Below are 25,203 nucleotides of genomic sequence, written 5' to 3'. Positions count from 1 at the left end.
GGCTATGTCAAAAGTGCACTTCCTTCGAACGATGGAAATGCCTGTGGTTAACACTTCAGAAAGGGAAAAAAATAATATTTCAAACCCCAGAACAGTTGCACTCCACTTTTCCCCACTGGCCATCTTCATCTAGGAGCTTGATCTAGCACCAGCTTTATACACTGTTACTAATACAATTACTAATTAATACAGCTACTTGCCATGGCTACAGCATGCAAACAGCTTTTACAGAATCTGGTCTAATAATATATTTGTGCAAACGCTCAAATAACCTGCTGTTATTCCTGTTGCTGCCTGTTTCCTCAGCACACAGCAGTGATTTCCTCGGGCAATGTAGATTTCACCATGGGGAACTTACCTGTGTGTTTGTGTGGATGCTTGAGTGTGATTCGCACAGGCCTGTGTTGGCTACTCTTGCCCACAGCTGCACTCGTGTCCTTTCACCCAACATGGCCAACAAGTGTAATTTGAACACATACACTAGCATGTATACCACTCAGACGGGATTAAAAACTCAAGCAGTGACACAAGATAGTTTCAAAAGCAGCCAGGCTTCTTCGGTGTTGGTGTGCGTTAGCTGTTCAATGCCTACCAGAGCATAGGGGTTTCTCTTTCCACTCTAACAAAGCTTGTGCTTCTCAGCCCCAACACAGCATGTGAGTGCTGGGGAGGTCCAGGTCCTCTGGAGTGCTGGTTCCTCAGTCCTGACTAAAAAAGAAAAACCAACCAACCAACCAAAACCCGATGCTTAAAAAGCTATTTAAGGTCAAAACTATTCAGGCTCTGCTTAAACACCTTTAGAAAGTCCCTCTCAAAGCACAGCCAGGAATGAGATTTTGCATTTGGAACAGCCTGAGGTTGTGTTTTCCCAGCCACTTTTTTTTGCCAGTGATGCACTGGGGCATTTACTCTTTCCAAGCCATGAAGAAAATTACCATGAGGGCTGCATAATGCCCAAGGGGGTCTCTGCTGGCCCATGAAACATCTTGAGGAGATAGTTGGGCAGAAAGAACCATCACCCCAAGCCTCATCTCACAGCACAGCTGTGCATGGCCCTGCTTGCAAAAGAAACTTGTCTGCCCATGCTTCCGCATGCTCCCTTCACTGTCACCATTACAGATGGCAAGAATCAAACCCACAGCTGCTCTCAGGCCACCCCCAGCCAGCATATCCTTCCCCCCCCGGCAGGAGAAAATCCAGAGTGTATATTCCTTGAAATCATATTTCCAAGGGCTGGGCACAAGCATGGGGCGCGGTACTAGAACCAGCTTGGCAGAACAGCTCACCAAACGAGCAGGGAAAAGGAAAACCACGACGGGTGCCGAACGCCCTTGCCGGGCCGGGCCGGGCTGCTCCCCGGCATTGCCGTCTGTGCAGAGCAGGGTCCCGTTCTGCCCAGCTTCTTATGCAGCTCTGCCTCCCCTGCGCAATCTGTTCGGACCAGTCACTGCTACTGGTGGCCCAGCCACGCAGCCGACGGTGCGCCAGTTTGCACGCGTTTACCACCCGGCAGACTAGGCGTGCTCTGCTGCTGTAGACTGGCGCAGCTATTTTAGCAGGAAGCTCCTGTGCCGAGCCCACAGCACCTCCAGCAGAGTGGTGCTGCACGACCACTCGCTGCTCTTCCAGTTTTCCGTTCTTTTCTCATGTCTATCTTGCCCCTCCTGATGAGCCCCGACTCCCAGCTTGCCGAAGCCGGGCGAGAAGACTGACACGATTTTTCCAAAGCCCCCGGCTAGTTCTGGGACCCGCAGCACAGGGCTCCGCCAGCTCCTGCCCCGGCAGGCCGGTCAGGCAGCAGCAGCTGCTCCCCCAGAGACGGGGAGAACAATAAGAAATACCAGATCTGCCGCAGGAATGCCGGAGATACCGTGGCGGGGGGGCCTGGTGAGTCTGAGCAGGATTTGCTCGCGGTTTAGACGGAGACCAGAGATTGCCACTTCAACCGCCCTGTCGTCGGGCCGGGGTGACTTGGGGGATGCTTCGTGTGTCCCTGCCGGGCCGTGGCCCCCGCCGAGAGTCGAACGGCAGATGGCAGCCGGACACCGCCGCACGGCTCTCGGGCTGCTCACCGGAGCGAAGCGCCCGGGCTGCAGGCTGTAATTAATCACTTGTGAGGATCCTGTTTTGAAAGGCGGATTCACACAGATGAGGCACTACCCGGGGCTTTTACAGCTGAGCTGGTAGCATGCTTGGAGCTGCGTCACCTGTGTACGTGCAGCAGCACACTGCTACTGCAGGAGGAAAAACCCACTCGTCCTTCGCAAGGGAGGCACACGTAACACCCAACCAAACCCTTTTTTTAGGGTTTGGGTGACTTACCTTGCCAAAGAAAAGTAAAAAACAAAACAAAACAACAGAGGACCAAGGAGATTACAAAGGATAAGACTGTCAGCATACCCAGTCATTACAGCTTGGTGGGCTTCCACGTGGCTGCAAAGGCTGAGCAGCAGCGATGCATCCCATCCCCTCCTCTGCTCTGGACATACTGGTTACCCTGAATTATTCAGGTGACTGAAACCAGGGCCCGCACCCATAGCTGCAAAGGCCTGACGCTTATCTGAGAGTCATACAGTTACTCTGTTGGGTAACATTTTCCCTCAACAACTTATGAAATTTAATCCAATTTTGAAACGTCGGGGAGGCTAAGTGTGATTACATTAGCTCAACTGCTCATGTCATAAACTCTTGAGAAGTGGGATTGGAGGGTTTTTACTCTAGAAACCTTTTGCTGGCCCAGAAAATCCCTGTTTTTGTCTTAGCTCAGACACCAACAGGGGGAGTTTTCAACTTCCAAAAAATAAAGACACCACGATGCCTGCAGGGTATTTGTTTCTCCATAGGAACATGAACCTGGTGGTTTAGTTCAAGAGAGACTAAGCTAACTCTCACATTTTCTACATTCCTCCTTTTCCTGATATATCAAGATCGACAGGTTTGAACTGTTGTTTTAAGGAAAACCTACTACTCCTGAGAGGGTTTCCTGTTCTACAAAGATGATATTTCGGAGCTGCAAAATTCCAAACAATTTGACTTGCTATCACCTTTGCTAGGTCCCTCAACCTCCTTATGCCTCAGCTGCTCATTGATGAAACATGAGTGATATTTACCCATTAAAAAAGCTCACAAACATTTGCAAAATACTTAGCTATTCCCTAAAAAGAGAGGTTTTTTTTAAGCAATACCATGATAAACTACAATCTGTGTCCACAAGGTGCAAATCAGAAATCGCTACATGAGGCCTTGGAAAGGGCCATGTGTACCAGGGAAACTCCTGCATGGCCAGAGGCCTCTGACACCACTCCCTACCAGCCCCTCACAGAATCACCTTTGGCTCCTCCACCTTCAGGCCTGATCCCTGGCAGCCAGAAAGCGCCCTGTGAGCTCTTGGGTAACAACCACAAATTGAAGCAGCCTTTAGCTCTCTAATTAACTGAAGCTAAACCACCACACAGCTACCCACAAAGTGTCAGGAAAATTAAGCCAGTAGTCATAAAGCCATACTGTGCTCCAGCCAAGCCTTCCTTCATCATTTCTAATTCAGGCTGCTGAATCAATCCCAGGTAGGTTTTTCTCTCCCTTTTGCATATGGAGACCCAGAAAGATCCTGGATTAAATCTAAACATGACTGACCTGGACATTGTGTCTCTGGACAATTTTCAGAGCTTAAAGCAACTCTGAGCAGCAAGTTTTGCAGGTAGGTGCAAATCACTTGTTGAAGACTTGACTATTTGTGTTAAACCTGCATGTACAAGAGGACGCCTTGAAAATGTTTTAGGTCTTGGAAACTGATCCTCAGATCCCAATTTTGTTAATTCTGCATTCTGCAAAATGTTTTCTTCACTGTTTTTTTTTCTTGTCTACTAATGGCAATTAGGATTTTCCAACTGTTTTAACAATTTAGAAGCTCCAACACGTAAAAACACTTTCTTATATTACAAAAATTTCTCTGAATTGTAAAATTCAGAGAATTTTACAAAGGGGAGGGAGCCAGTCCCTCACACACTGCTTGAGCTGCTATCCTGGCAGAAAATGACCACTGGCAGCTTGCAAGGCATGGAAAAAGACTTAATCGCCCAGATCCTTGAAGCACAGTCAAATCTGCCTTTGCTAGGCAGATCAGCACTGATTTCTCAGTGCTAGTCCCTGGAGGTATAGGTCTGCTGACGTCAGGGCTGTTGCTGTTATTGCAGGGCTCACAGCCCTTAAAACATTTTATCTGCAAGCCCTAGTCCAGCCCACTGCACAGAAAAGCTCTTCAGACACTTGATAGGGATGGCTGGGACATAAGAATGTCGAGTGCTCTTGACGCCTTCCCACTCACCTGCTCCAACTGCGTAGCTGAATGTTTTAGGGATCTCTTTGAGAAGCCAGTTGCTCTCCTGCTTGACTTGGAAATTCCCTTGGAACATTGCTGCTTTCCCGTCTGAGCTCCTCTTTTAAAGCCAGGTTTTCTTCCTATAAAAAAAGACAAGACAGCAAAGTTCAGGAAAGCACTTACCAGATATGCAAAAACACACAGGAATGCAAAATGCTCAGGATTATATGCCTACTAGGAAAACGGGAAAGCTACCAATGATTTTCAAAGCTAGACTCTCGCTTTTCTTCCTGGCTATTGTTTTGGGGAGGCTTTAAGATTCCTTTTATTGGGAAATGGTTCCTGATACTTTCTAACAGAAATAAAACTGCTTTTATCCCTTTGCATTTCAGGTAGGTGAAGCACTTCAGATGCTGCTGAGTCCTGCTCAAGGGCAGGAGTGATTATATTTTTGGGGGGTGAGGAGGAGCTGAGACATACCAGCTTGCTGGAAGTACTGGAGCAGAGCCAACAGCCATGATGAACCAGCCCTGCATGGTGTCTGCTGGTGGTGGGATGTCCTATCACTGCCGCAGAGAGCTGCCAATAAGCTGCTTCACCTTCTGGTGCAGCAGCACAAAGCTGCATGTGGACTCATTTTCTGTTTTCCCGTGTTCTGCAATGCAGACATCCCCCAGGGTCCCAAAGTCACAGGATGAAAAACTCATCCTTCCTTTTGGCCTGAATCCTGAATAGACATGTGCACGCGCTTAGCACTGAGCATGTGAGTCGCAACACTGATCTCTGTGGAGCAATCCACATGCTTGAGCCTCTGCACGTTTGGGAGCGGGGGAGAGAAGGACACTTGGTTCTTTGGTTGCCTGTTTTACATACCACTGGTGGAGATCCCACCCAAGAGAGAGCTGTGCAGCAGCATGGCGCTAAACTATATAGCTATTTTTACTTCTGTCACTTGTGGCCTTGCTGAGACCTGCTATGAATTATCTAGGATATTACACCCCAGACGAGTCGAAACAACAGGTCTTGCTGCAGACTGTGTTTAGTGGGATGATTTAGTTACTGCTTTCCCCCACCCCGACTTCTTCCTTATTCCCATTAGTGACATGCTGGCTGAAGAGAAAAGTTATTCATGCTCTAGAAATGTAATATTTACTCAAAACAATTTTTATTTGGCTTGGCTTTCTCCCAGTGCCATAAAGTGATAGCCAACCCCAAGTGCTTACATAGACAACATGTGCATCTGAGTCATGTTTATGATCCCAGTTATAAAAAGCACACAGTCTTGTTGTTTGGTGCAATAGGATGGGACTGGAGGCATCAGCACGTCTTGAGCATAGCCTGTCTCTGGAATTTGCAGAAATTTGCCATGTTCCAAATTTAGAACTTGTGGGTGGAAGCTCAGGCAGGAGCCAACTTTTTATACCATTACATCACAGGAATTGAGGGCTTCATGCCAAAGGATCCAAGGAAATTAATAACGAGCAGAGGCTGTCCAGCTGTTTGAATTTAAAGTCATGGCAGAGAGGTAATTATTAATAAAAGTGGATTTATTCAGAACATAGTAATCTCATTGCTTAAATTGAACATATCCCCTCTCTTTACTGCAGCTTACTATGCTGTTGGAACTTGTAAAGATAATAGCAGGGAATTAACATCTGTAAGAGATAGGCCCAGTGAAGCTGAGATTGTTCTCGATAGAGGACATGCTTCAGTGATAACTTTCCAGCTAAGTAACTCTCAGCAAGCGCACGCATTTGCCAGTGGCATCACCGCTCCCCTGGCTGGAGGAGGTGGCTGGAACGTGGCGTGCATTTTTCCAGCTAAAACACACAAGATCTCAAATGGACAGCGATCAAAGCTGCATCCAGCTAATTTGAAGAGCAATTCAATTTGTTTGACCTCCCTGCACTGGGGCAGCCAGTGTAAGCTCAAATGTCACAGCCTCCTGGGAGCTGATGGCAAAGCACTGGAGCCTGTTACCAAGAGGCATGGGGTGACCCAGCCAACCTTCCAGCCTGTTTGGGAGGCCTTGTGCATGCCCACAGCCCTGGCAGTGAAGGGCCTTGTGTGCAGAGTGTGGCTGTGGCATGGGTGAGGGCAGTGCTGGGGGTGGGGCTGTTACCTGTACCTGTTATGGTTATGCCCTGATAGTTTATGGAGTCTAGATATGCTAGATGCTGCTTTCTGCACCTCAAAGACACAGCAGATGAGAGGCACCTTCCTAGCTCTGAGTCTGCAGCCCCCAGCAGATCAGATTCTACAAAATAAAAACATGGGTCTGCACACAGGAAGGGGTCATGAGGTCTAGGTGCTGAGACTGTACGCCTGGGGACTGAAGGGCTGAACACAGACTTGCCACAAAACATACAGCAGTGTCTTTGGAAAAGGGGGTTCCCTAATGCTTAAACCACAGAAATGTTGGTGTGCATCTTCACAGATTTGCAGCTTATGCTCCAGCCAAGGGTATGCAAAAAGCTATGAATAATTCAAAATTTAGACCTGGTTTTGCTAGGAAGTGCCCAATTTCCATTGCACAGATAAACCATCTGAGGTGGGAAGCAACAAAAAGCTATTCACTGGAGCAATATTGCCAGCAAACCAAACACTGGAATTCCCAAAGAGATACTCCTGCACCCACAGATATCATGTCATGCTTGCAGATGTATTTCTTGCAGGGGCACATACTAAATAGACTTACGCATCCACGCGTCACCAGGACTGGCACAGCAAAGACTGGGACCTCCAGTTCCCAACATCCCCGGTTTTGGTCTAGGCAGCCACACATATACAGCATCCCTTTCTCCAGGGAGAGCAGATAAAACAACAACCCCCAACAAACTAAGCCCAAACCCCCAAACCACTTCAACCACATGTCCACAGGGTGACAATTTCCACAATAAGAAGATGACAGTTACTGGCAGGGAAAAGTAAGGGATAAATAGCAGAAATTAAGCCTTCATTTCTTAAGCGTGATGTTTTCACCTGCAACACAACCCTGTGTATGCAGGGGGTATTACAAGACTTCAGACTGCTCTGCCCTCAAAAGGCTCTATTACTAGATAAACTTCTTGTATTTTACTGAGAAAAATATAATGCCAACTGTTCATTTCTGCCAGAGAACCCACTGAGACCTCCTGACCCTGCTCAAGCACAGTGTTTCAAAGCTATGTATTTTTTTCCCAGCATGTAGCTGATCATGCTGGACTGTGTATTTTTTTTTTTGTGAATAGCTATGGGCACCTAAAGATTAAAAAACTCAGGTTTATTAAATATCCCATTTATAGTTACGAGATTTCCTATAGAATGAATGACTCACAGAGGTAACCTGAGGTGCTGCAGTGGGTGAGGAGAGCCTTCTACTGCTGATACACTGTGAGAGGTGTGAGACATCTTTCTGGGAACCTGGAACTGGACTGGCTCCTGGGGCCAGCTCATCCACATGGCTGCATGCTGAAGGCATCTGACATGGCTCTGAAGCATTTCTCCACTTCAGTGAACAATGGCTTGAAGAGATCTTGAGGAAGGACAATACAGACTTATTCCCTGACTGCTAAAAACACCTGCAATAAGAGACTTTAATGGAGGAATGGACTTTAATAATTGGATACCTTGAAGATAAATGTATTTTAAAAAATTATTATCAGAGACAGAAAGAAGCTCTAAAACTATCACCAGATATTTGCCATGGTAAAAAGACAAAAGACTCTGTATTTTCTACTTGAGTGTCTCAACGTAAGTTCGGTCTGGGGAGTGAAGCAGCTATTTTACCTGTAGTCTCATGCTGTTACTCCACAGGTTTTCAATGCATGCTCCATCCTGTGCTAGAGTGTGTCTGCAACTGCATGCCACTGCTCTGGTGAAATGTGGATAGAAGGTGGAAGAAAAAGGTCAGCAAGATGAGCAGTCTTAAGGGTACCATCATGCACTCCCGAAGCTGGAATTCCAGAGCCTAACAGTGGATACTCATTGTCCTCAGCCCTTCCTTTCAGGTGTTGCAGGATAGTAACCTCACTTCCTGGAGCACTGTGCTGGGCAAATAATTGTGATAAGCAAGTGATTCTATGGAAATAGATGAAACACTTCAAGCTATAACCTGAAAAGTTCCTAACCCATGGCAAATCTCCAAGTCTCTTCCCACTGAAGTCAGCAGCAATGCCTCCCACCCCATCTACAGTCATTAGAAATGCAGCAAGCATTTAAAAATTTGGAAACTTTGCCCATTCTTACAACCAGGCAAGAGTCAGATTTCGAAAATGCTATTTATGCTGCATAGAAACTTCCCAGAAGTCCCTTTGTCTCCAGCAGACAACCCCTTATTTTGCTACTAGTTTTAGATGAAGCCAATCATCATCCTATTTAAAAGTTGTTCCCTTGGCCATCATCCTCCATCAATGGTAGCAATAAATACACTTGATCAATTAACTTACCTTCCACAGTCACAAAGATAGACTAATGAGCTCTTTTATCTTCTGGCATGCAGGTTGTAAAACAACTCAAACTAGTAGCACAGAAATTAATACTAATATATAAAATATGGAGAAGGGTTTTATGAGAAGGTGGGTTTGTGGCTTCTTGTTCTGACTATTTTCCATGAGGTTCTTAAAAGTTTCAAACCCTGAAATTAAGGAACCTTAGTGGTGCCTTATTTCCCAGCAGTTTCTTTAAAAGGTGAGTCATTCAGAAAGCATGGAAAGTATTCGAGTCATTGCTTTGATGTCCTTAATAGAAATTTTTGATGGACTTGAAATAAACGAGGAAAGTGCTGTTATTTCCTTTTGGAACGGCAGTCTGACATGACTGGTGCTGTTATACAACAGAGCGACCAAACGGCAATACACATGCTAACCCAGCGGCAGGCTGAGGAACTTGTCCTCCTAATCAAGTTTATAGCTGGATGCTAATGGACTTAGCAAACAAACACTCATGTTTGTTATAAAAGAATGAACAGAATGTACCACAGAGATTATGACTCACTTTTCCATAGGATGCCTGTCTATTCTCCCAGTTTGAATAATGAAATATTGCACCTCTCACAGTTTGTTTTACAAAGTTTTAACGATTTCATCCCAACGAGCTGTAGCCCTGCCGCATAAAAACTGATTCATTTGCCCTGTGAAAATAAGCGTGCCTTTTGACAGGACACTCTGCTCTAGGTCCTACTAAATCAGCTGGAGAGGCTAGACTCACTCACAGGTGGTTTTAGTCTTGAGTGCTTTTTGAAAATGAAAATATGCAGTCAGCTTCAGCAGCGTGTCGACCGTTTTCTCTTGGGTGACAGGCTGTCCTGCTGCATTCAAAGTATTCCTTCTCTTTCTCGGTACAGAGTTTGTCTTTTAAACTGAGTCTTTAAAACCGTTACTTTCTGTAAGAAAAGTGTTTGGTTTAAAGCGGAGTTTTGGAAAGCAGCATTTAAGAAATTATTGTATTTTTATTTCAAAACATTCAAAACCAAACCAAACCAAGCCAAAAAAGCTGCCTATTAACTCACAGGAAATTCTGATTAAAGTAGGTGTCCTTATAGGACCCTCCTGCAAGAAATTCAAATGAAGAGAAGGGGAGGGAAAGAGATTTTTAAGTAAACAAGTGAAAAGAGCCAGGGAAAACAAGAGCAATGAGCAGAGTCTCAGGTGGCCAACTTGGCGGAGTGGGGTGTGAAGGAAGGAAGAGGCTGTGGGACAACGAACTGTTGGCGTTTTACAGTAGTCAGGGAGTCTCCAGAGTTTTTGACTTTAACCACAAGTTGCTTAACAATACTGTATGATCCTTTTCTTTCACATCCAGCCCCAGTCATGTGGGTAGATTGCCCTTTGAGTCAAGAGGTGGACGCAGGTGCATGAGTGGTGTTGCGGATGGTGCTTTTTGAGAGAAGGAGGAGGTCCAGCAGAGGGGATGTTTCACTACCCCTAGAAATCACAGGAGTCATGATGAGAAAAAGACAGCTCCTGACTCAGGTCTTGGTCCCCGGACAGAGAGGGCTGGTGAGTAAATAACAAGTGTGTAACTGTCCTGTAGACAAGGGCGAGTTGCAGCTAGAAAAAAATTGTTGTTTTTGTTTGTTTCTTTTTTTTTTTTCCTGGAGCCAGTGGAGGTCGTCACGTGCAAGAAGAGAATGATGACATGGGAGAAATGGCATGTTTGTAACTTCCCAGCAATGGATGCAGGAGAGCAGAGGATTCACTAGCAAAGAGGGAGATGTAAGCTGGCACTTCAGACATCAACTCATTGCTGTGGCTATCTACCAAGCATTGACAGTTACTGCGAAAGACATACTTGATTCATGACTGTAGTGGAGATTAACCTTGGCTAAGACTCTGCAAGTTATAAAACCATTTCAAGTTAAGAAATGAAATACTCGCCAGGTTAAAGATTGCTCAGGTTATATCTCATCCTCACGAGAATTTCTAGCATGGACCTGCAAATCTGAAAGTTATTTAAGTACCCTTTTGCAACCTGAAATGCTAGCTGCAATAATGGAGAAACTAACTGAATGACAGAAAAGCAAACCCTGAAATAGTTACCATTAACACCAGAAGGTTGGGGGTGTGTTATCCTGGGTTTTCTGTGCTCAGTAGTGATGTGTCATCATAAAGAGCTTATATTTAATGGCTGAACAATGCCGTGCATGGTGTCACCTTCCCAAGGGCTAACTGTGCAACAGCTTCTCCAAACTGCTGAATTTCCACTGCTGAAGCAGTTCATTAAAAAATAATCTTTATACAGCTGGGAATTATAAAACTGTGCAAGAGCCTGTGATGCCAAGGACCGTCATTTAGAGGCACACCTATGTTTCTAGTGTTTTGGAAACTGGTCCTTTCCAAAAAATCTTTCTATAGATGCTAAAGCAAGAATGAATCTGGCCACAGTCCATTCACCATGAGTGATTGCATCTTAAAGGGACATTCCCTCTCATTAAAATTTCTAATTCTTCACATGTTTCTAGTTAAAAAACAAAACACAAAAGAACCAAACCTTGTGCCTATGTCAGTGTCTTAGCTGTATAAATTTAAACATTCCATTGTGAGCTAAGATTATCTTGCCTCTTGCCCACTGAGACATGTGGGTTTGGCTTTATGAGACTCCATAACTGGCCTGCTTGAATTCTGTCCAGCAAGTTTTCATCTAAATTGATTAGGACTTGGAACGTTATTTTCTTGGACAAATTGTGTTCTAATGAAGAGAACACTCCCTCACAGCTGTCCTGCCAGAAAGCCAAGATTTTTTCTGTCTAGAAATCATCCCAAAGTGACCCTTAGATAAAGTTCAGAATCCATTTTCATTTTTTAATTAAGAAAAGGTTTGCTTAATTCCATTCCATACATTTCAGTGCTAAGCAGCTGACATACGATTGCCCCTAAAAATTTATTTTAAAGAATTTGGTTGTGATGTCAGATCTGCCACAGACAATACATTTCTAAACGCACTGTTTACATTAATGCAAAGCATAAAGACTGCTTCAGCAGGAGAATCTTCTCATCCAGATACCTGTAGATTGCATATAAACTCAAGGCTCTGTTCTCCACACAATTAATTTAAACATTGATGAAGACAAACAGGAGACAACGCTCTAAATCCTTACCCAGGCACCAAGAATTTCTATGATGCCTTTCCCTAGGAACAAATCCGGCCACCCAGCAGGTTGCTTCATCAGCTCACCTTCAAGCCCAAGAGTGGACTGGCTGGGAAATCCTGTCCTTAATTAATGCTGGCCAAATGAAAGAAGGCATTTCTCCTCAAAAAAGGGTGCTGGCCACTCTAATGTAAGAGCCTTCCACGGTCAGGATGGACACACCTTTTCTTTTTAGCATTGTGCTCCATAGTTTTCCCAGATGTCCTAGCTGGAAACTTTGATAAATGTTTATGTTATGATTAGCCTATCTTGAATTTTTATTCTATGACTATTCCCATGGTACACAAGGACAATTTCATTCAATCCAGAATACCCAGTGGACATCCATGATTACATAATTTTGCTTATCTTGTAGCAAGAGTATTTCTAGGAACCAGTAGTACAATTTGAGGCAAGATTAGATACTTTCTAGTCGTGCAAAAGATGGTTCTGACCCATGCATCTATGTGGCAATAACATGCCTTCAGCATGGTTTCAGGATTTTGCTGGCACATGGCACTCAGAAATCAAAGATGTTTGTTCACAGAAATTCAAAGGAAAGGTCTTTCAAGGAACATGACTTCCCAACTCTTTAAATATCAGCTATATCTTCAACAAAACAGGAAACTGAGGCAAAGTCACTTATGCTCAATGTTGAATGGAATTTGACTCTTTCAACTACTAACAATGCTTACAGAAGAAAAGTAAATCACGAAAAATTGCTCTGCTACAGAAGTAATTAGCATTGTAGTATTGCTTGTGGAAAACAGGTCTGACAGTCTGACAGCAAGAATGAGAAACTTCCTTCGCTCTCAAAAGACTCTGCTTGCTCATACTTGCAAGGCACATTGAGCTGCAGAAATTTACCTGAAATCCCACACAGAAAGATGATAGCTGCTGCACTTATTCTCCTTCACTGGAAGCTGGTCCAGTCAAATCAACATGGTTAGTCAACTGCATGATTAGATAAGCTTATGCTGCTTTGGCAGACAGATTCAGATGGGAAAATATCACAGAACTCAGCTAGAGGCCATGTCATCTTTGCTTATGGACTAAGAAAACTGCTTACATTTGCAGCCATTGCTTTGAGCCCATTGTGTTTTTTTTTTTTTTTCCTATGTGCTCTTAAACCAACTCATTGGAACCTAAATATAATGACAGGGAATGAACAGGAACAAGATTTGCTACTGCTTTATTGCACTGTATTCTGCAGCCAGCTATTGTCTGGAAATATGGTTATAATGGACAATATATACAGCATTAAACCCTCCTGAAAGCACACACAGAAACTGTGATATAATCATGCTTGGAGCTGTTATCCTTAAACACAAGCATGGGTTCAGTACTGAGAGAGACAAGCGAAGCTATGGGCCCAAGGCAAAACAATGACCAGATGCCAAGAAACATCCTCCTTAGCCTTTGCCAGAGTTTGTATTTTTAGAGTCATTGTGCAGTTTAATTAAGTTGGTAACATCCAGATGAGAAAGTGGAAAAAAATGTGAAGGCATAGGGAGATGAAATGCTAAAGCACTGAAAGATGTCACCTCCTCTGTGAAATGCTTACATTGTGAAATAGAAAGAGAAGACAGAACAAGTCATTTCAGGATATGTCTGGAATGAGAGATAAGACCAGAAGATTACAATCTTCTAGTAGTCTTCCACAAAACCTATTTATTTGCATTCTATATCATGAGGGCTGATTCTGAACACAAACCAACATGGCACTAAATGGAGAACAGACAAGATGATGATCTAAAGTCTAAGAAATAAGATTTTATTACATTGTGGCACTTTCAAGACCCTGAGAACTTGATCCACATGTTTCCTGAAGATACTAACAACACTCACAAGAGCTGAAGGTTTGATCAAGCCATCAAGGATGTAAATAGGATTAAGAAGGCAGTAGAGAAAGCCAGCACAGAATTCAAGTCAACCTTTGTGACCACCTTTGGTGATCCCTGTGTGCTACCAAGTTGATCACAGGTTTTAAGTCTTTTTCAGTTGTGTTCCAGCTTGTTATATGCACTAAACTCCTCTCCCTGCTTGTCTGTTCCGCAGTGCTGGAGATGTGAGTAGTTTTGTGAAATTTAATGAAGCATTTAAGCATAAAGCCAAAGCTGTTTAGATAGAGACAGGCAAACTGCATTGTCCCCTGGGGAGAAGTTCAAGAGGCTGAAGTTGCAAAAATCGCACGAGTATTTCCTGCCTTCACCTCAGGTAACAACTCCTTTGGTGGGTCTTGAATTGCAGGTATTGAAACAAGAGAAAGAAGAGATCTACTACCAGTATTTTTGCCCCTCATTCGTGCAGAAAGCAGACTTTGCCCTAGCTTGTGCTCCTTCGCATGTGTGGCTGCCCTTGTCTTGCTGCATGACTCAAAGGCTGGCATGCAAGCAGTCCCCTCTGTGCATGGGCAGACAGGTAGCAGATGGGTAGACTGACAGCAAGACCAGACATTACATTACCTTTAACTCTTACGTACCCAGTAATTAATCAGCACCCATTTCAGAGAAGTCATGTGGACTGCCAGCATGTTGGAGCAGCCCTGGCTTAGCAGTGTACTTGAATGTTGAATTTCTACTGTGCTTAAATGACAGATTTGCCCAGGGATTTGGTCTCCAAATGAAAAAAAAAAGTGCTGAATACCAAATACAAGCTCTTGGTAGTCAGTGTTTTGCAAAATCCACCCTTGTTGAAGGACTGCAGCAGTGTACCCTCTGCCACTAAATGGAGGGACAGAAGGGTTACAGGAAAGGCACACTTGAACTCCCTGTAGCCAATACACAGTATTGTAGGGAATGAGCCAAAATGTCAACGCTAAGGAAGAAAAACAAGGAACCGAAGGGAAATGGGAGTGGAGTAGAAAGATCAGACTTATGGACAAATTAATGAACCAGCAGTACTGGGAAATGGGAACAAGCTGTCAGAACTTCATCTCTTACAAGGGACAAAGAAAAAAAAATCATCATTTCTGCTGCTTTTGATGGAAACAGAGTTATGCAAGCCTGATATTGTTCACGCTGATTTAATTAAGACTCTGTCAGCACTTTCAAGCTTAACTGGCCTGGTATTTTACATTTATAGAAATCAGTTATAAAACCGTTCTCTACACTAAAAATCAGTATTCTATAAATGGTCCCAGTCCTAGAAGGATCACCTTTCTGGCACAGCAAGCTCTTGAGAGCATCCCACTTATGTATTAAGATATCTGTAGCTGAAAAGTTTACAAGCTCATGCCGCACTCCTTGCCCACAGAGTCCTCTCCTTGCAGTTTGTGGGAATCTGGGGTGTCAAAGGAATGCAGAGTCAAGCTTCCTGGCAGCATCCCATCATGGAAATTATTTCACAGAGAATTAATCCCCAATTCTGACACTTCTTGTCATGTTAGATTCAAATCTCTGCATTTGCTGAGCTGTAATGAGCGTAGAAAGGCATGGACTAGACAGTGAACTAGCACCACTTGTGAACATTATGGTTTCTGGGCTGGTTAGTAACGGAAGCAGTTCTCTATGTAGAAGAAGCAGCTGCTCTGGATGTCAGCAACAGCCCATGGATACAGTATACCCCAAACCTCAGCTACCATCATGCACAGCCCTATTCATCAGGTCTATTGCAGCTCTAGCACTAACTTCTGAAGCTATGGGACATGCCTTTCTTCTTGTCTTAGTGGCCAGCCTGGAGTCCCCAGTGAAATCAGTCTCTAGTGGCCTGCCTCAGGGAGTACTATAGATAAGATTCAAATAGAGGCAGCAAAATTCATATGAATGAGAACAAGCAACTAACTCCCAGAAAATCCCATGTTCTGTAATCGTTATTGCTTCATCAGTGACAGGAAAGAGCAGTGTTTTAAAATAAAAGGTCACTTAATTCAATTTCCCTTAAGGCGCAGAAAATAAGCTTCCACGAAATGGTAGCAATTGTTTAACAATAACATACTCTCCTGACTGAAAACTGGGTTAGGAATTTGTATTGTATTTTAACAAAGCATAATTCCTAGCCCAGTTTCCTCCTCCTTGAGATAACCAGGAAGATTCTACCTCAGTGATTACTGAGTTAGACTATGGGGGTCAGTTGATACGTAACCGATGTCCAGCTTCTCCACATACCTACTTACTAGAGGCTGGTGGATCCACTCCATGGCTTTAGACACACAAAGGCATTAAAGGAGTTGGCTGCTTAAATACCTTTGTAGATGTGCATCCTTATCCTCTGTGCTGAGACTCAAGGTTCAAAACTGCATCAGCTCAGGCGAAGTCAGCTGTGCATAGGACTCACAACCTTGTCTTTCCTGGGTTACAGGGCACACAGAAATATAAATCTCAGGGTACTAAAAAAAGGGACAGAAAGGATCACTCAAAAACCACATTTCAATTAGGTTTTTTTACAAATTTTACAATGAGTTTTTTTTACACATTTTACCTCTTTCTGATATGGAAAGTGTTAAAAACCAAGAGTCATGTATTTACGTGTGAAATATCTTTCTGAAAGTTTGTCATAAATGTGGCTAACACCAGAGGGATGGCCACATTTTCCAAGTTTGTGCAGCAGGAAGAATATTTCCTAGGGAATATGGTCAAAATATTAGCATTCAACTGAATCAGTATGGGCCAAATTAATGAAGCTATTCTTCCATCATAGACTTCCACACGTGAAACCTGAGAAAGTGTTTGCATCAACAGCACATCAATCCATGGTGCTGGTCAAAGAAACAAAAAAAATAACCTTCAGTTTCAAAGCTTCATTTAACTTTGGCACAGAAAGGTTAACTTTTGTTTAAGCAATGCTTCTGAACAGTTAATTAAATGTTTGCATTCAAATCTTATTACACAGTGAAATAAATTTGCTTTCCATACAAACACTGCACATCCAGTATGGAACAGAAAGTTGCAGGGGGGCCAGACACTAATAAGTAATAGTTCAATCCCATGGACCTTTTCAAAGATAAAAGCAAGGAGAGGGGAAATGTTTGCCTTCTCCCAACTCTGTGTACATCTGTCTCTAAGTTTCTTTTCATTCTCCAGGGATTTGCAAAATTATATTTTTTAATATTCATTTTTCTTCTACTCCAATGCTGCTTAAAACTCCTTCTCCAAGCCTAAGAATGACGTAGCCACTGAACACATTATAATCAGTAAAACAGCATCTTGTAGCAGAACTTGGTAAGTCAAATGCCAAGTTAGCCCTGATATGAAGCAAAGCAGCTAAATCATCCATCCAGATGGGAAATGTTGACAGTCCCTTAACTGTAGTGGTTTTAGTTGCAATACAGAGAGGTGCACAATTTGGCTTTGTTAAGCAGACATCTTGGAACTATTTATTCTGTCCACAAGTTGAACAGGAAGTTTATTAAACTTGCATATTGGTGAACATATCACCTGCTGCTGTGTCTCATATTGGAATGCAAAATTGGATGGTCCCTTTCTGTACTGACGTAACGTACTGCCATGCAGAGGATTTCTCTTCCAGCCTAAGACCTATTTCTTTGACCCCAGGAGCACATTGGATGTTGTGCCTCCAATTCCTGACAGGAATACTTCATTTTGCTCTTGAGCAACCACTTCTGAGCAAGCCAGGAGCAGAATCCAGCTTTTCTTGGCTGGGAGAACTGGGATGTCCCCAAATGGGGCTTTTTAACAGATGAGTGCAAAAGCAGAGAGCCCAGAGGACCATCCATCTCCAAAGAAAATCGTACAAATCAACAAGGAAAAATTCCTCTTTTTAAGCTGGATTTTCTACGATGGTAAAACAGCTGTGTGCTGTTGGGCTTAGCTCTGCTCCAGCATACCCCTGATATCCATTTGACTCTCTCAACAAAGGCCCCAGGGACAGAGCAGGGCTCCTGAGTCTACCTCTGACAGATGCAAAACGAAATCAACTTTAAACATGCCCTAGATTTCTTGCGGGAGACTGTCACAGCTGGACAACTGCTCTTTGCAGCAGACCTTCCTGCCACCGCAGCATACCATTGCTCTCCCTCCTGTGAGCTGGACACTTCCCTTCTGTCAGGCTTGGCAAGGCTGTGGCTTCCTCCCCTGCCAAAGAGAATGGTTGCAGCCAGCACTACTGCTGAGGATGTGCTTGTTGCTGCCACCAACACATGCACTCTGGCAGGCTGCAAACATGGTGCTTCCTATGCAGGAGAGTTCTTACCTTCCCCCAGGATGTGGAGTTCTGGTGCAGGATGTTAGCGAAGTGAAGGCTGATAGTTGGGAGTACAGCATTATATCCACCTGAAGGCCCCATAAGGAAGAAAATGGGAGTGATGACCAAGCTTTTCAGACTTCACCTGCTGAACCACTAAGCCCCCCTGCAAATGCATCAGAGAGAACAAGAATTCTGGACCCATTGGAGCAGGTCTGGAGGACAGCCACAAAGATCATCAGAGGGACTGGAGCACCTCTCCTATGAAGACAGGCTGAGAGAGTCAGGCATGTTCAGCAAGGAGAAGAGAAAGTTCTGGTGAGACCTTAGAAGAGCCTTCCAGTACCTAAAGGAGACCAACAAGAAATTCACAAGGGCATTTAGGGACAGGCCAAGGCGAAATGGTTTTAAGCTGAAAGAGAGTACATTTAGGTTAGGTACAAGGAAGAAATTAGTCACTGTGAGGGTGGTGAGGCACCGGAATGGGTTGCTCTGAGAAGTTGTGAATGCCCCATCCCTGGTAGTGTTCAAGGCCAGGTTGAACTGGACTTGGGGCAACCTGCTCTAGTGGAAGGTGTCCGTGCCCCTGGCAGGGGGTTCAGAACTAGATGGCTTTAGGGTCCCTTGCAACTCAAAGCATGCTATGATTCTATGAGTAATTTTTTTAGTTTCTCTTCTCTGTGAAGTGAGCTGTTGAGCAATGACTTACCAATAAAAGCTGTGGGGCAGAATTGATCGTTCCCCACTGTATTTGCCCTCCAGAAATAATTTACAGTTCAATATCAATTCCAAGTAATTCCTCTTCACCCTGATGAAAGTTTTCATTTAACAGCAAATAGTGTTGTTTTCAGACCTCTCTTAATACCCTGCAATGTGCATGTATTTTGTTTTTTTTTTCTTTTCATCTAGCCAGTGAACAACCTCTCAAAGTGGATAGTTCAAAAGATCACTTGTTTTCAGTGATAATAATACAAAATACGCTAAGTGTTTTGTCCAAAGAATTGCTCCCAGATTCACTGCAGGCCAACTGGATTCATAAACTGTTCACAGATAACCGAACAGATTTAAAGTAGGAAACATTCTCTCCTCTGTTTGTGCTAATTTTTTCAAAATCAGATGACAAATACAAAATCAGCATGATGTATCATTTTACAAATGGTAAAGGCCCTTCTCTGGCACTACACTCTTCATAGCAGGCTGCAGAAGGTAATTTAAGATGCAGGCATTTTCCAAAATATGAATAGAGACACACTCATCCAAAGCACACCAATCTTTTTGGCCTGTTCTGAACAGAGAAACTTTAACAACTATAAATATTTCAAGCAGGCTGGATATCTCTTGAGATGGAGAATTACATCTTTTCACTTCTAGCTTAATTCAGCAGGAGCAGGCAAACCCCAGCATATGTACAGGCATGTGAACCCAACTGCCATCCCTCAACACGCCTTTGTGGCCTAATGCTAATGTAATTGTTCATTATGTTTCCACATCTTGCTTGCTTGCTTGGCTTTGCATGTTACTGAACCTCAGCATCACCTCCATGAATTACCACAAAACACAGGGTGGCAGGGACCCCTGGATTGTTACCCAGCCCAACCTCCTACTCGAAGCAGACCAATCACCAGTGTCAGAGCAGACCTGCAGGTTCATCTGCTGTCCCGTCCATGAGGAAGTTTTGGCATAAAAAAACATAGCAACATTCAAACTACAGCCCTGCCTGACCTGGTGACTGCTTCAGGGACCATCTGAGTCTTTACAGGGGTTAGGAATTGTCTCCTGTGAAGAGCAGAGTGGGGAATGAAGGTCCTCAGCTACACAACAGTTAGTACTGCTTCACCAAGCCTGAACAACATTATGAATTTTTACAGACTGTAAAAATGACCGGATTCCAAGCTTTGAGGCAAGGAGAAAAGCTAACTGTACACTGTAATTACATTTTCTTTGGACTTACCTATCTGTACGTGAAAGTTGAAAACACTTAGTACAAAGCAGAGAGGAGCTTAAAGCATGCATGCTCATTTAAACCAGCTTCCAGCATTCTTGTTCAACGTAAATGCACAACAGATATAAAGATTTAGTGCCACAGGAATTCTTTTTTTTCTACAGCTTTTTAAATTGTTATTTTGCCTGTTTCCTTTTCAGCTAATTAACATTCATGTGTATATAACCTACTTTTAAAGGACAGGGACTAGTAGGGTAAGACAGTATAGGACACCAATTCTGATGTGTTCACCTAGCCACAGAGATCCTCCATATAAGAGCAAGCGGAACTGGTATCTATTATATTAACACTTCTCAACATGTTCCTCATGCATGCCTGCAAGAGGCCAACCAAAAAGGATGCCCCCCAAGGCAGCCTCCTGGGCAGGCCAGGTGCTAAGGAGCACATTTGAATATCTGACACCCTCATTTTGCTCTAAGGATTTTGCCATTAGTTATAAAGCCCTACATGTTCTGTTCATTTTCATGGTGAAAAGGCTTTTACTGTAAAAATGTAGATATTTTCTGCAAGTTCACTGAAGTTCAGTAAGCTGTTTTTCCTCATTGCCAGCAACATGTCCAGTTGAGCTGGAAAACTTCCTGGCAAAGTCTTCAACAGAGGAGTCAGTACTTGTCAGACCATGCAGAGAGCTCTAGAGCTCCCTTCTCAGCAAGCCTTACACCTTGCTTACGACTCCTGTGGCTTTGCACATGCCTGCAACTACATGCCCCAGAACCATATGCTAGTTTAAAAAGGCAAAAGAATTTTTTTTCTTTTCTGAGTATGAACTTTGGCTTTGTTATGAAACCTTCCCCTTTTTTCCTGACTAATGCAGCTCATAAAGGAACACCTCCCTCAGGCCAAAAGCATGGAAGATGCTTCTGATGATCTGCCAAGTTTTTAACGAGGGCGTCCTCGGCACCTCGAAGCTGCACATCAGTGGAATGTGGCCCATATTAATAATATTTCAACTTCTCTCAACATGCTCAGAGACAGCCTCGATGCCAACCCACAGGGTCCCGAGGCAGAATGACAGCATCCACACAGGCTATTAAGCTGAAAGACAAACGTTTGCATTTTTTTGCTAATCCCCTCAAGTTCTTAGTATTTCGGAATCTCTTTCCTCATAGTTGCACTCACAACATCATGGAATTACTTATTTTAGTCTGAAAGAGGCTAGTCATGTGCTGGCATTAATTGTGAGAACTGTCATTTATTACCATAGCACTACTGGTATATACCACACTTATCAGACTTACAAAGGAAAGGCTTTGCTCAGGAAACTGCTCAGACGCATGCGAAACCTCTCTAAGGAAGAGCACTGCTGGGATGTAGATGTGACTCATTCACAGTAGGCCCAGTAAGCATTTCTCTGCACATCCACGAGTTAGTCTGGTAGGTATGGGCCCTGCCCTTCCACCCTATCCCTGTCACGGGGCAAGCCAAGGAGCAGAGGACCACCACAGCATTTAAGCCAGTGTTACAAAGCTGTCGTCCACTTTTAAAATCTTGCAGTAACATTCAAGCAGGAGTGCAGACCAATCATTGCAGAAAGTGGGACAGGTCTTACAGTCTTTTCTATGGTAAAAACCACTATGGCAACAAGAGAGATCAAGAACATCTTGATTTGAATGTATACCTTTGAACTACTTAATCAGGAGGAATATAATGGGCAACAGGGATTTAAACCAACCACATTACCAAGGCAATTTCATATGGGTCTTATCGGAAGATGTTGCAACAAGGTACTATTATGCATTGTTTATGTTTCCAAAATGACAAAATCAGAGGGCAGAACAAATGAAACTAAAATCCCAGGCTGCTTCATATAGTTTCTACACCTCAGCAAATCAAAGTCAAAACAAAATCCTCAAACTTCCCCACATCATCTTCTCCCCTCTAACAAGAGAGGAAATAAGGATTCTTAAGTGCTGTTAAGAGACTAACTTTTAGCATTACTTCTTAAGAGAACGCAGTGGTGAAACTCCTTGTGCTTGGAGAAGAAAGCTGACAGAGGAAGGTGAAGAATATACCAGCAATACTGAGAGAAAGAACAGCAAGAAAGCAAATGTAGTATTACGAACTTGCTGCCAAGTGGAGGCAGATCTTTTCCTTGTTGACATGACACAGACTTACTCTTGGGCTAGGTGTGCTGTACAGGAAAGTGCTGGGATCCCCCCCAGCTGCTTCACTGGTCTTCGTCTGGTTAATCTCTACCAGAAACACACTTGCCAACCCTCTCCCTTTTCCGACCATCATAACTATCAAGGTTAAAGATCAAAATCTGAAAACAAAACATGTTGAAAGATTTGTCTGCTCTAAAAGTGAGAAGAAAGCATGTATAACTATTCTGCATGCTTTCCAGTATGGACCTGCTGGATTATCAGAGTTTACGTGATAGCTTTCATGCAAGCAAGCCACATGTTAACCCTGCGAGGCAGGAATACATCAAGATTTTCTGTATTTCACTGAGCAGCAGACTGAAGAACTAAGTAGTTTAGGGATTTGTGCAGGGTCATATAGAAGCAGCAGAACTGTGAAAGGAGCCTCCTATCAAAATAACATGGATGCATAGGAAAAAGTCCAAACTCCACAGTTTGTCTAATTCTCATGGGACCACAAGCCCTAAGATTTCACCAGGTCAAGTAAGCCACAGTCTGCTCAAGGATATACATTCCTTTTTTATCATGTAACCACCATGTGACCCTGACAAAAAGTTCAGGGATTTCTTTTCTCTAGTATAGTCTCTTACTGCTTTTTTAAGGGGAGGAAAAAAAGGAAACGAGACCCAGGTGAGCCTACAACAACAAAACAATCACTCCAGCCTCACTTCATTTCACTTGCAAATAATACCAGTACTTCTCTGTTCTGGTATATACTTTTTATATATACTGTATAGGTATATACTTTATATATACTTTTCTCTTCTGGAATAATAATAACCTATGTCATGGGCACAGCAAAAGCAAGAATATCACATTAAAAGATAACTATTTTGCTGCAGTCATATATCAAGAAGTAGCTACTCTAGCAGACTGGGATTATCCCATGTAGAAAAGGAAAGCAGATCTTGGAGTTGAACATGCTGTGGGGCAGACACCCAGCCACAGGAGGACCTTTAGTCACAGTCCCCACGCACCCGTTACCACAGAGCTGTGCACTACCATGAACAGCAGCAGCATTACACTTTCCTTTCTAGGCAATAAAGGAGGACGTGGGGAGATGCAAGAGCAGGTCCTGTTATTGGTTCTACGAATATAGCAAGATAAAAACCATGGCTGTGTAGCACTGCAGAACAAAAATAAGCTAGGCATCCCACAAAGCTATTCAACATGTCTATTAACACTACTAGTAGGTGACAGCTTCTACCTTTTGCAGCCACAGGCATCAGTAAATGTTATGAATTTAGTGATTCAACATTTTAGTGAAGTGTAAACAAATTATAATCTCTGCTAGGAACAAATAGTCATGAAATCTGAACTCAACAGAGCTACTTTCCATAACTCAGAACTTGAGAGGGTGTGCTTACAGATTTTGCAGGGAACTTCTATCAGGCTTTGGAGAAACTTATGGGAACCACAGTCCTCTCATGTGTAGCAGATATACTTTTTAGGAGCTTCATTCTTCTTAAACAGAAAACATTATAACCAGTTTTAAAAATGCAAGTTTAAAGCTAGCAGGCATTCTTACACTGTGTGCAGAACATTAGATTCTCACTCATTTCCCAGTGGGCTTGAAGACTGCAGCCAAGAGGATATGAATACCAAAGAGATGCCTCCCAGAGACTTGTAAGAACCCTTCTTGCTTTTTTAAACCTGAGAAGACCTTTGGTCCAAAGCTTTGCAGTGTGGAATTCCCAGAAATGTGAACATACAAAGGAAAAAAACAATCCCTGAAGAGCTAACCTCATTAATAACCTGCTTCTCCCCACTTAAAGTTGGTTCAGATAGAAACACTGACTCTCAAACCCAGGAAATTTTGAGTATGAAATCGTAACGCCCAAATAGGCATGGCAGAGCTCCCAGTGATTTCACACTGCCAGTTCTCAAGTTACAGAATTTGGAGCTGGCTTTAGAAGTGGCATCAACCAAACCTCCAAATCCAAATACTGAGATATCTTCAAAGTCTAGACCCAAATGTTATGACTTCTCCCATTAGCATGGACACGTGAACATTTCAAGGAGGAAAAGTTGTTCTCGGTCCACTTGGGTGACAAAACGCACACGCACAATGGAAAGGTCAGAGACTGAGAGTTCATTTTGTGCTTTTATCATGCTTTAGGAGACAAGGGTGGATGAAGAACTAACTCCTGCCAATAGAAACATTGTTTCTTATTCACAGGGACATGCAGCAGCAAAACCAAAATGACTCAAAACAAATAGCACTGAAATTACTCAGGTCAAGGACAGTGGAGCCAAGGACACCCAAGAAGGGTGGGACACAGGTACCTTACATCATTTTGACATTTTAAAGGGACTTTTTAGGGTTTAACGCTCCTGGTCTCATGAAGAGAGAGACAGTGGTGTGAGAAATCTCATTTTGACATTTTAAAGGGACTTTTTAGGGTTTAACGCTCCTGGTCTCATGAAGAGAGAGACAGTGGTGTGAGAAATCTCTTTTCTTCCTTTCCTGCCCTTGAATTCTTTGAAGGGGGCAGTCAAGAACTCTGATTACAGAGAGGCTTTTCATGCTGAGAGGGGCTCCAGAAAACAGCCTGCTGGCAAAGCACGCAGGAAGAACAGAACTTACAGCAGTTGCAAGAGCAACCACCACAGCAAAATAGTGGGTTTCATCCACCCACCAAGCACAAAACTAATTGGACTTTTTGATGTGATAGTAGCTGTAACTGCGAGCCAGGGGTGTTGGACCAAAGTACGGCACACTTCTGAATTCACCCAAGCATAACTTTGCCTGTTATATCAACATCACAGCTCAAACAATGCATACGCAGTGCGTGTAGAGACATAAAAACCCATTTCAAACTACTGTCCCAAGCAACAACATAGAAATGATCCCTATCAAGGCCCCAGAGGTTGACTCAGGATTTCTGGCCAGGTTTTGCAGGCTGTGCTAAACCTCTGGCTGCTGGTAGCACAGGTAGAGGAAGCGCTGTTACAAAATCCCCCTGGGGATTACAGGTTAGGTCTCCTCTGGCAG

The 25,203-nt window shown here is 43.5% G+C and overlaps 1 long non-coding RNA gene across 3 annotated transcripts in view; it reads right to left on the bottom strand.

Annotated features, from left to right (window-relative positions):
- LOC133274129 (uncharacterized) overlaps window positions 1–25,203 on the bottom strand; it is a 49,659-nt gene that overhangs the window by 1,999 nt on the left and 22,457 nt on the right. The window contains exons 1-3 of one of the 3 annotated variants that reach the window (XR_009745039.1): window positions 16,109–16,301; window positions 7,635–9,680; window positions 4,325–4,458 (exon numbers count right to left, since the gene is read on the bottom strand). This is a non-coding gene — a long non-coding RNA (uncharacterized LOC133274129). Of the gene's footprint in view, window positions 1–4,324; window positions 4,459–4,553; window positions 4,731–7,634; window positions 9,681–16,108; window positions 16,302–25,203 lie in introns of those variants that run through there. The other 2 variants (XR_009745041.1, XR_009745040.1) reach the window with 2 other exon arrangements.

The sequence above is a fragment of the Pezoporus flaviventris genome, unplaced genomic scaffold (assembly GCF_033815535.1).
Source record: "Pezoporus flaviventris isolate CSIRO_AGI_PZ_B2104156 unplaced genomic scaffold, CSIRO_AGI_Pfla_v1 ptg000036l, whole genome shotgun sequence".
NCBI classification, from domain to species: domain Eukaryota; kingdom Metazoa; phylum Chordata; class Aves; order Psittaciformes; family Psittacidae; genus Pezoporus; species Pezoporus flaviventris.
This window is presented reverse-complemented; position numbering and strand designations above follow the sequence as displayed.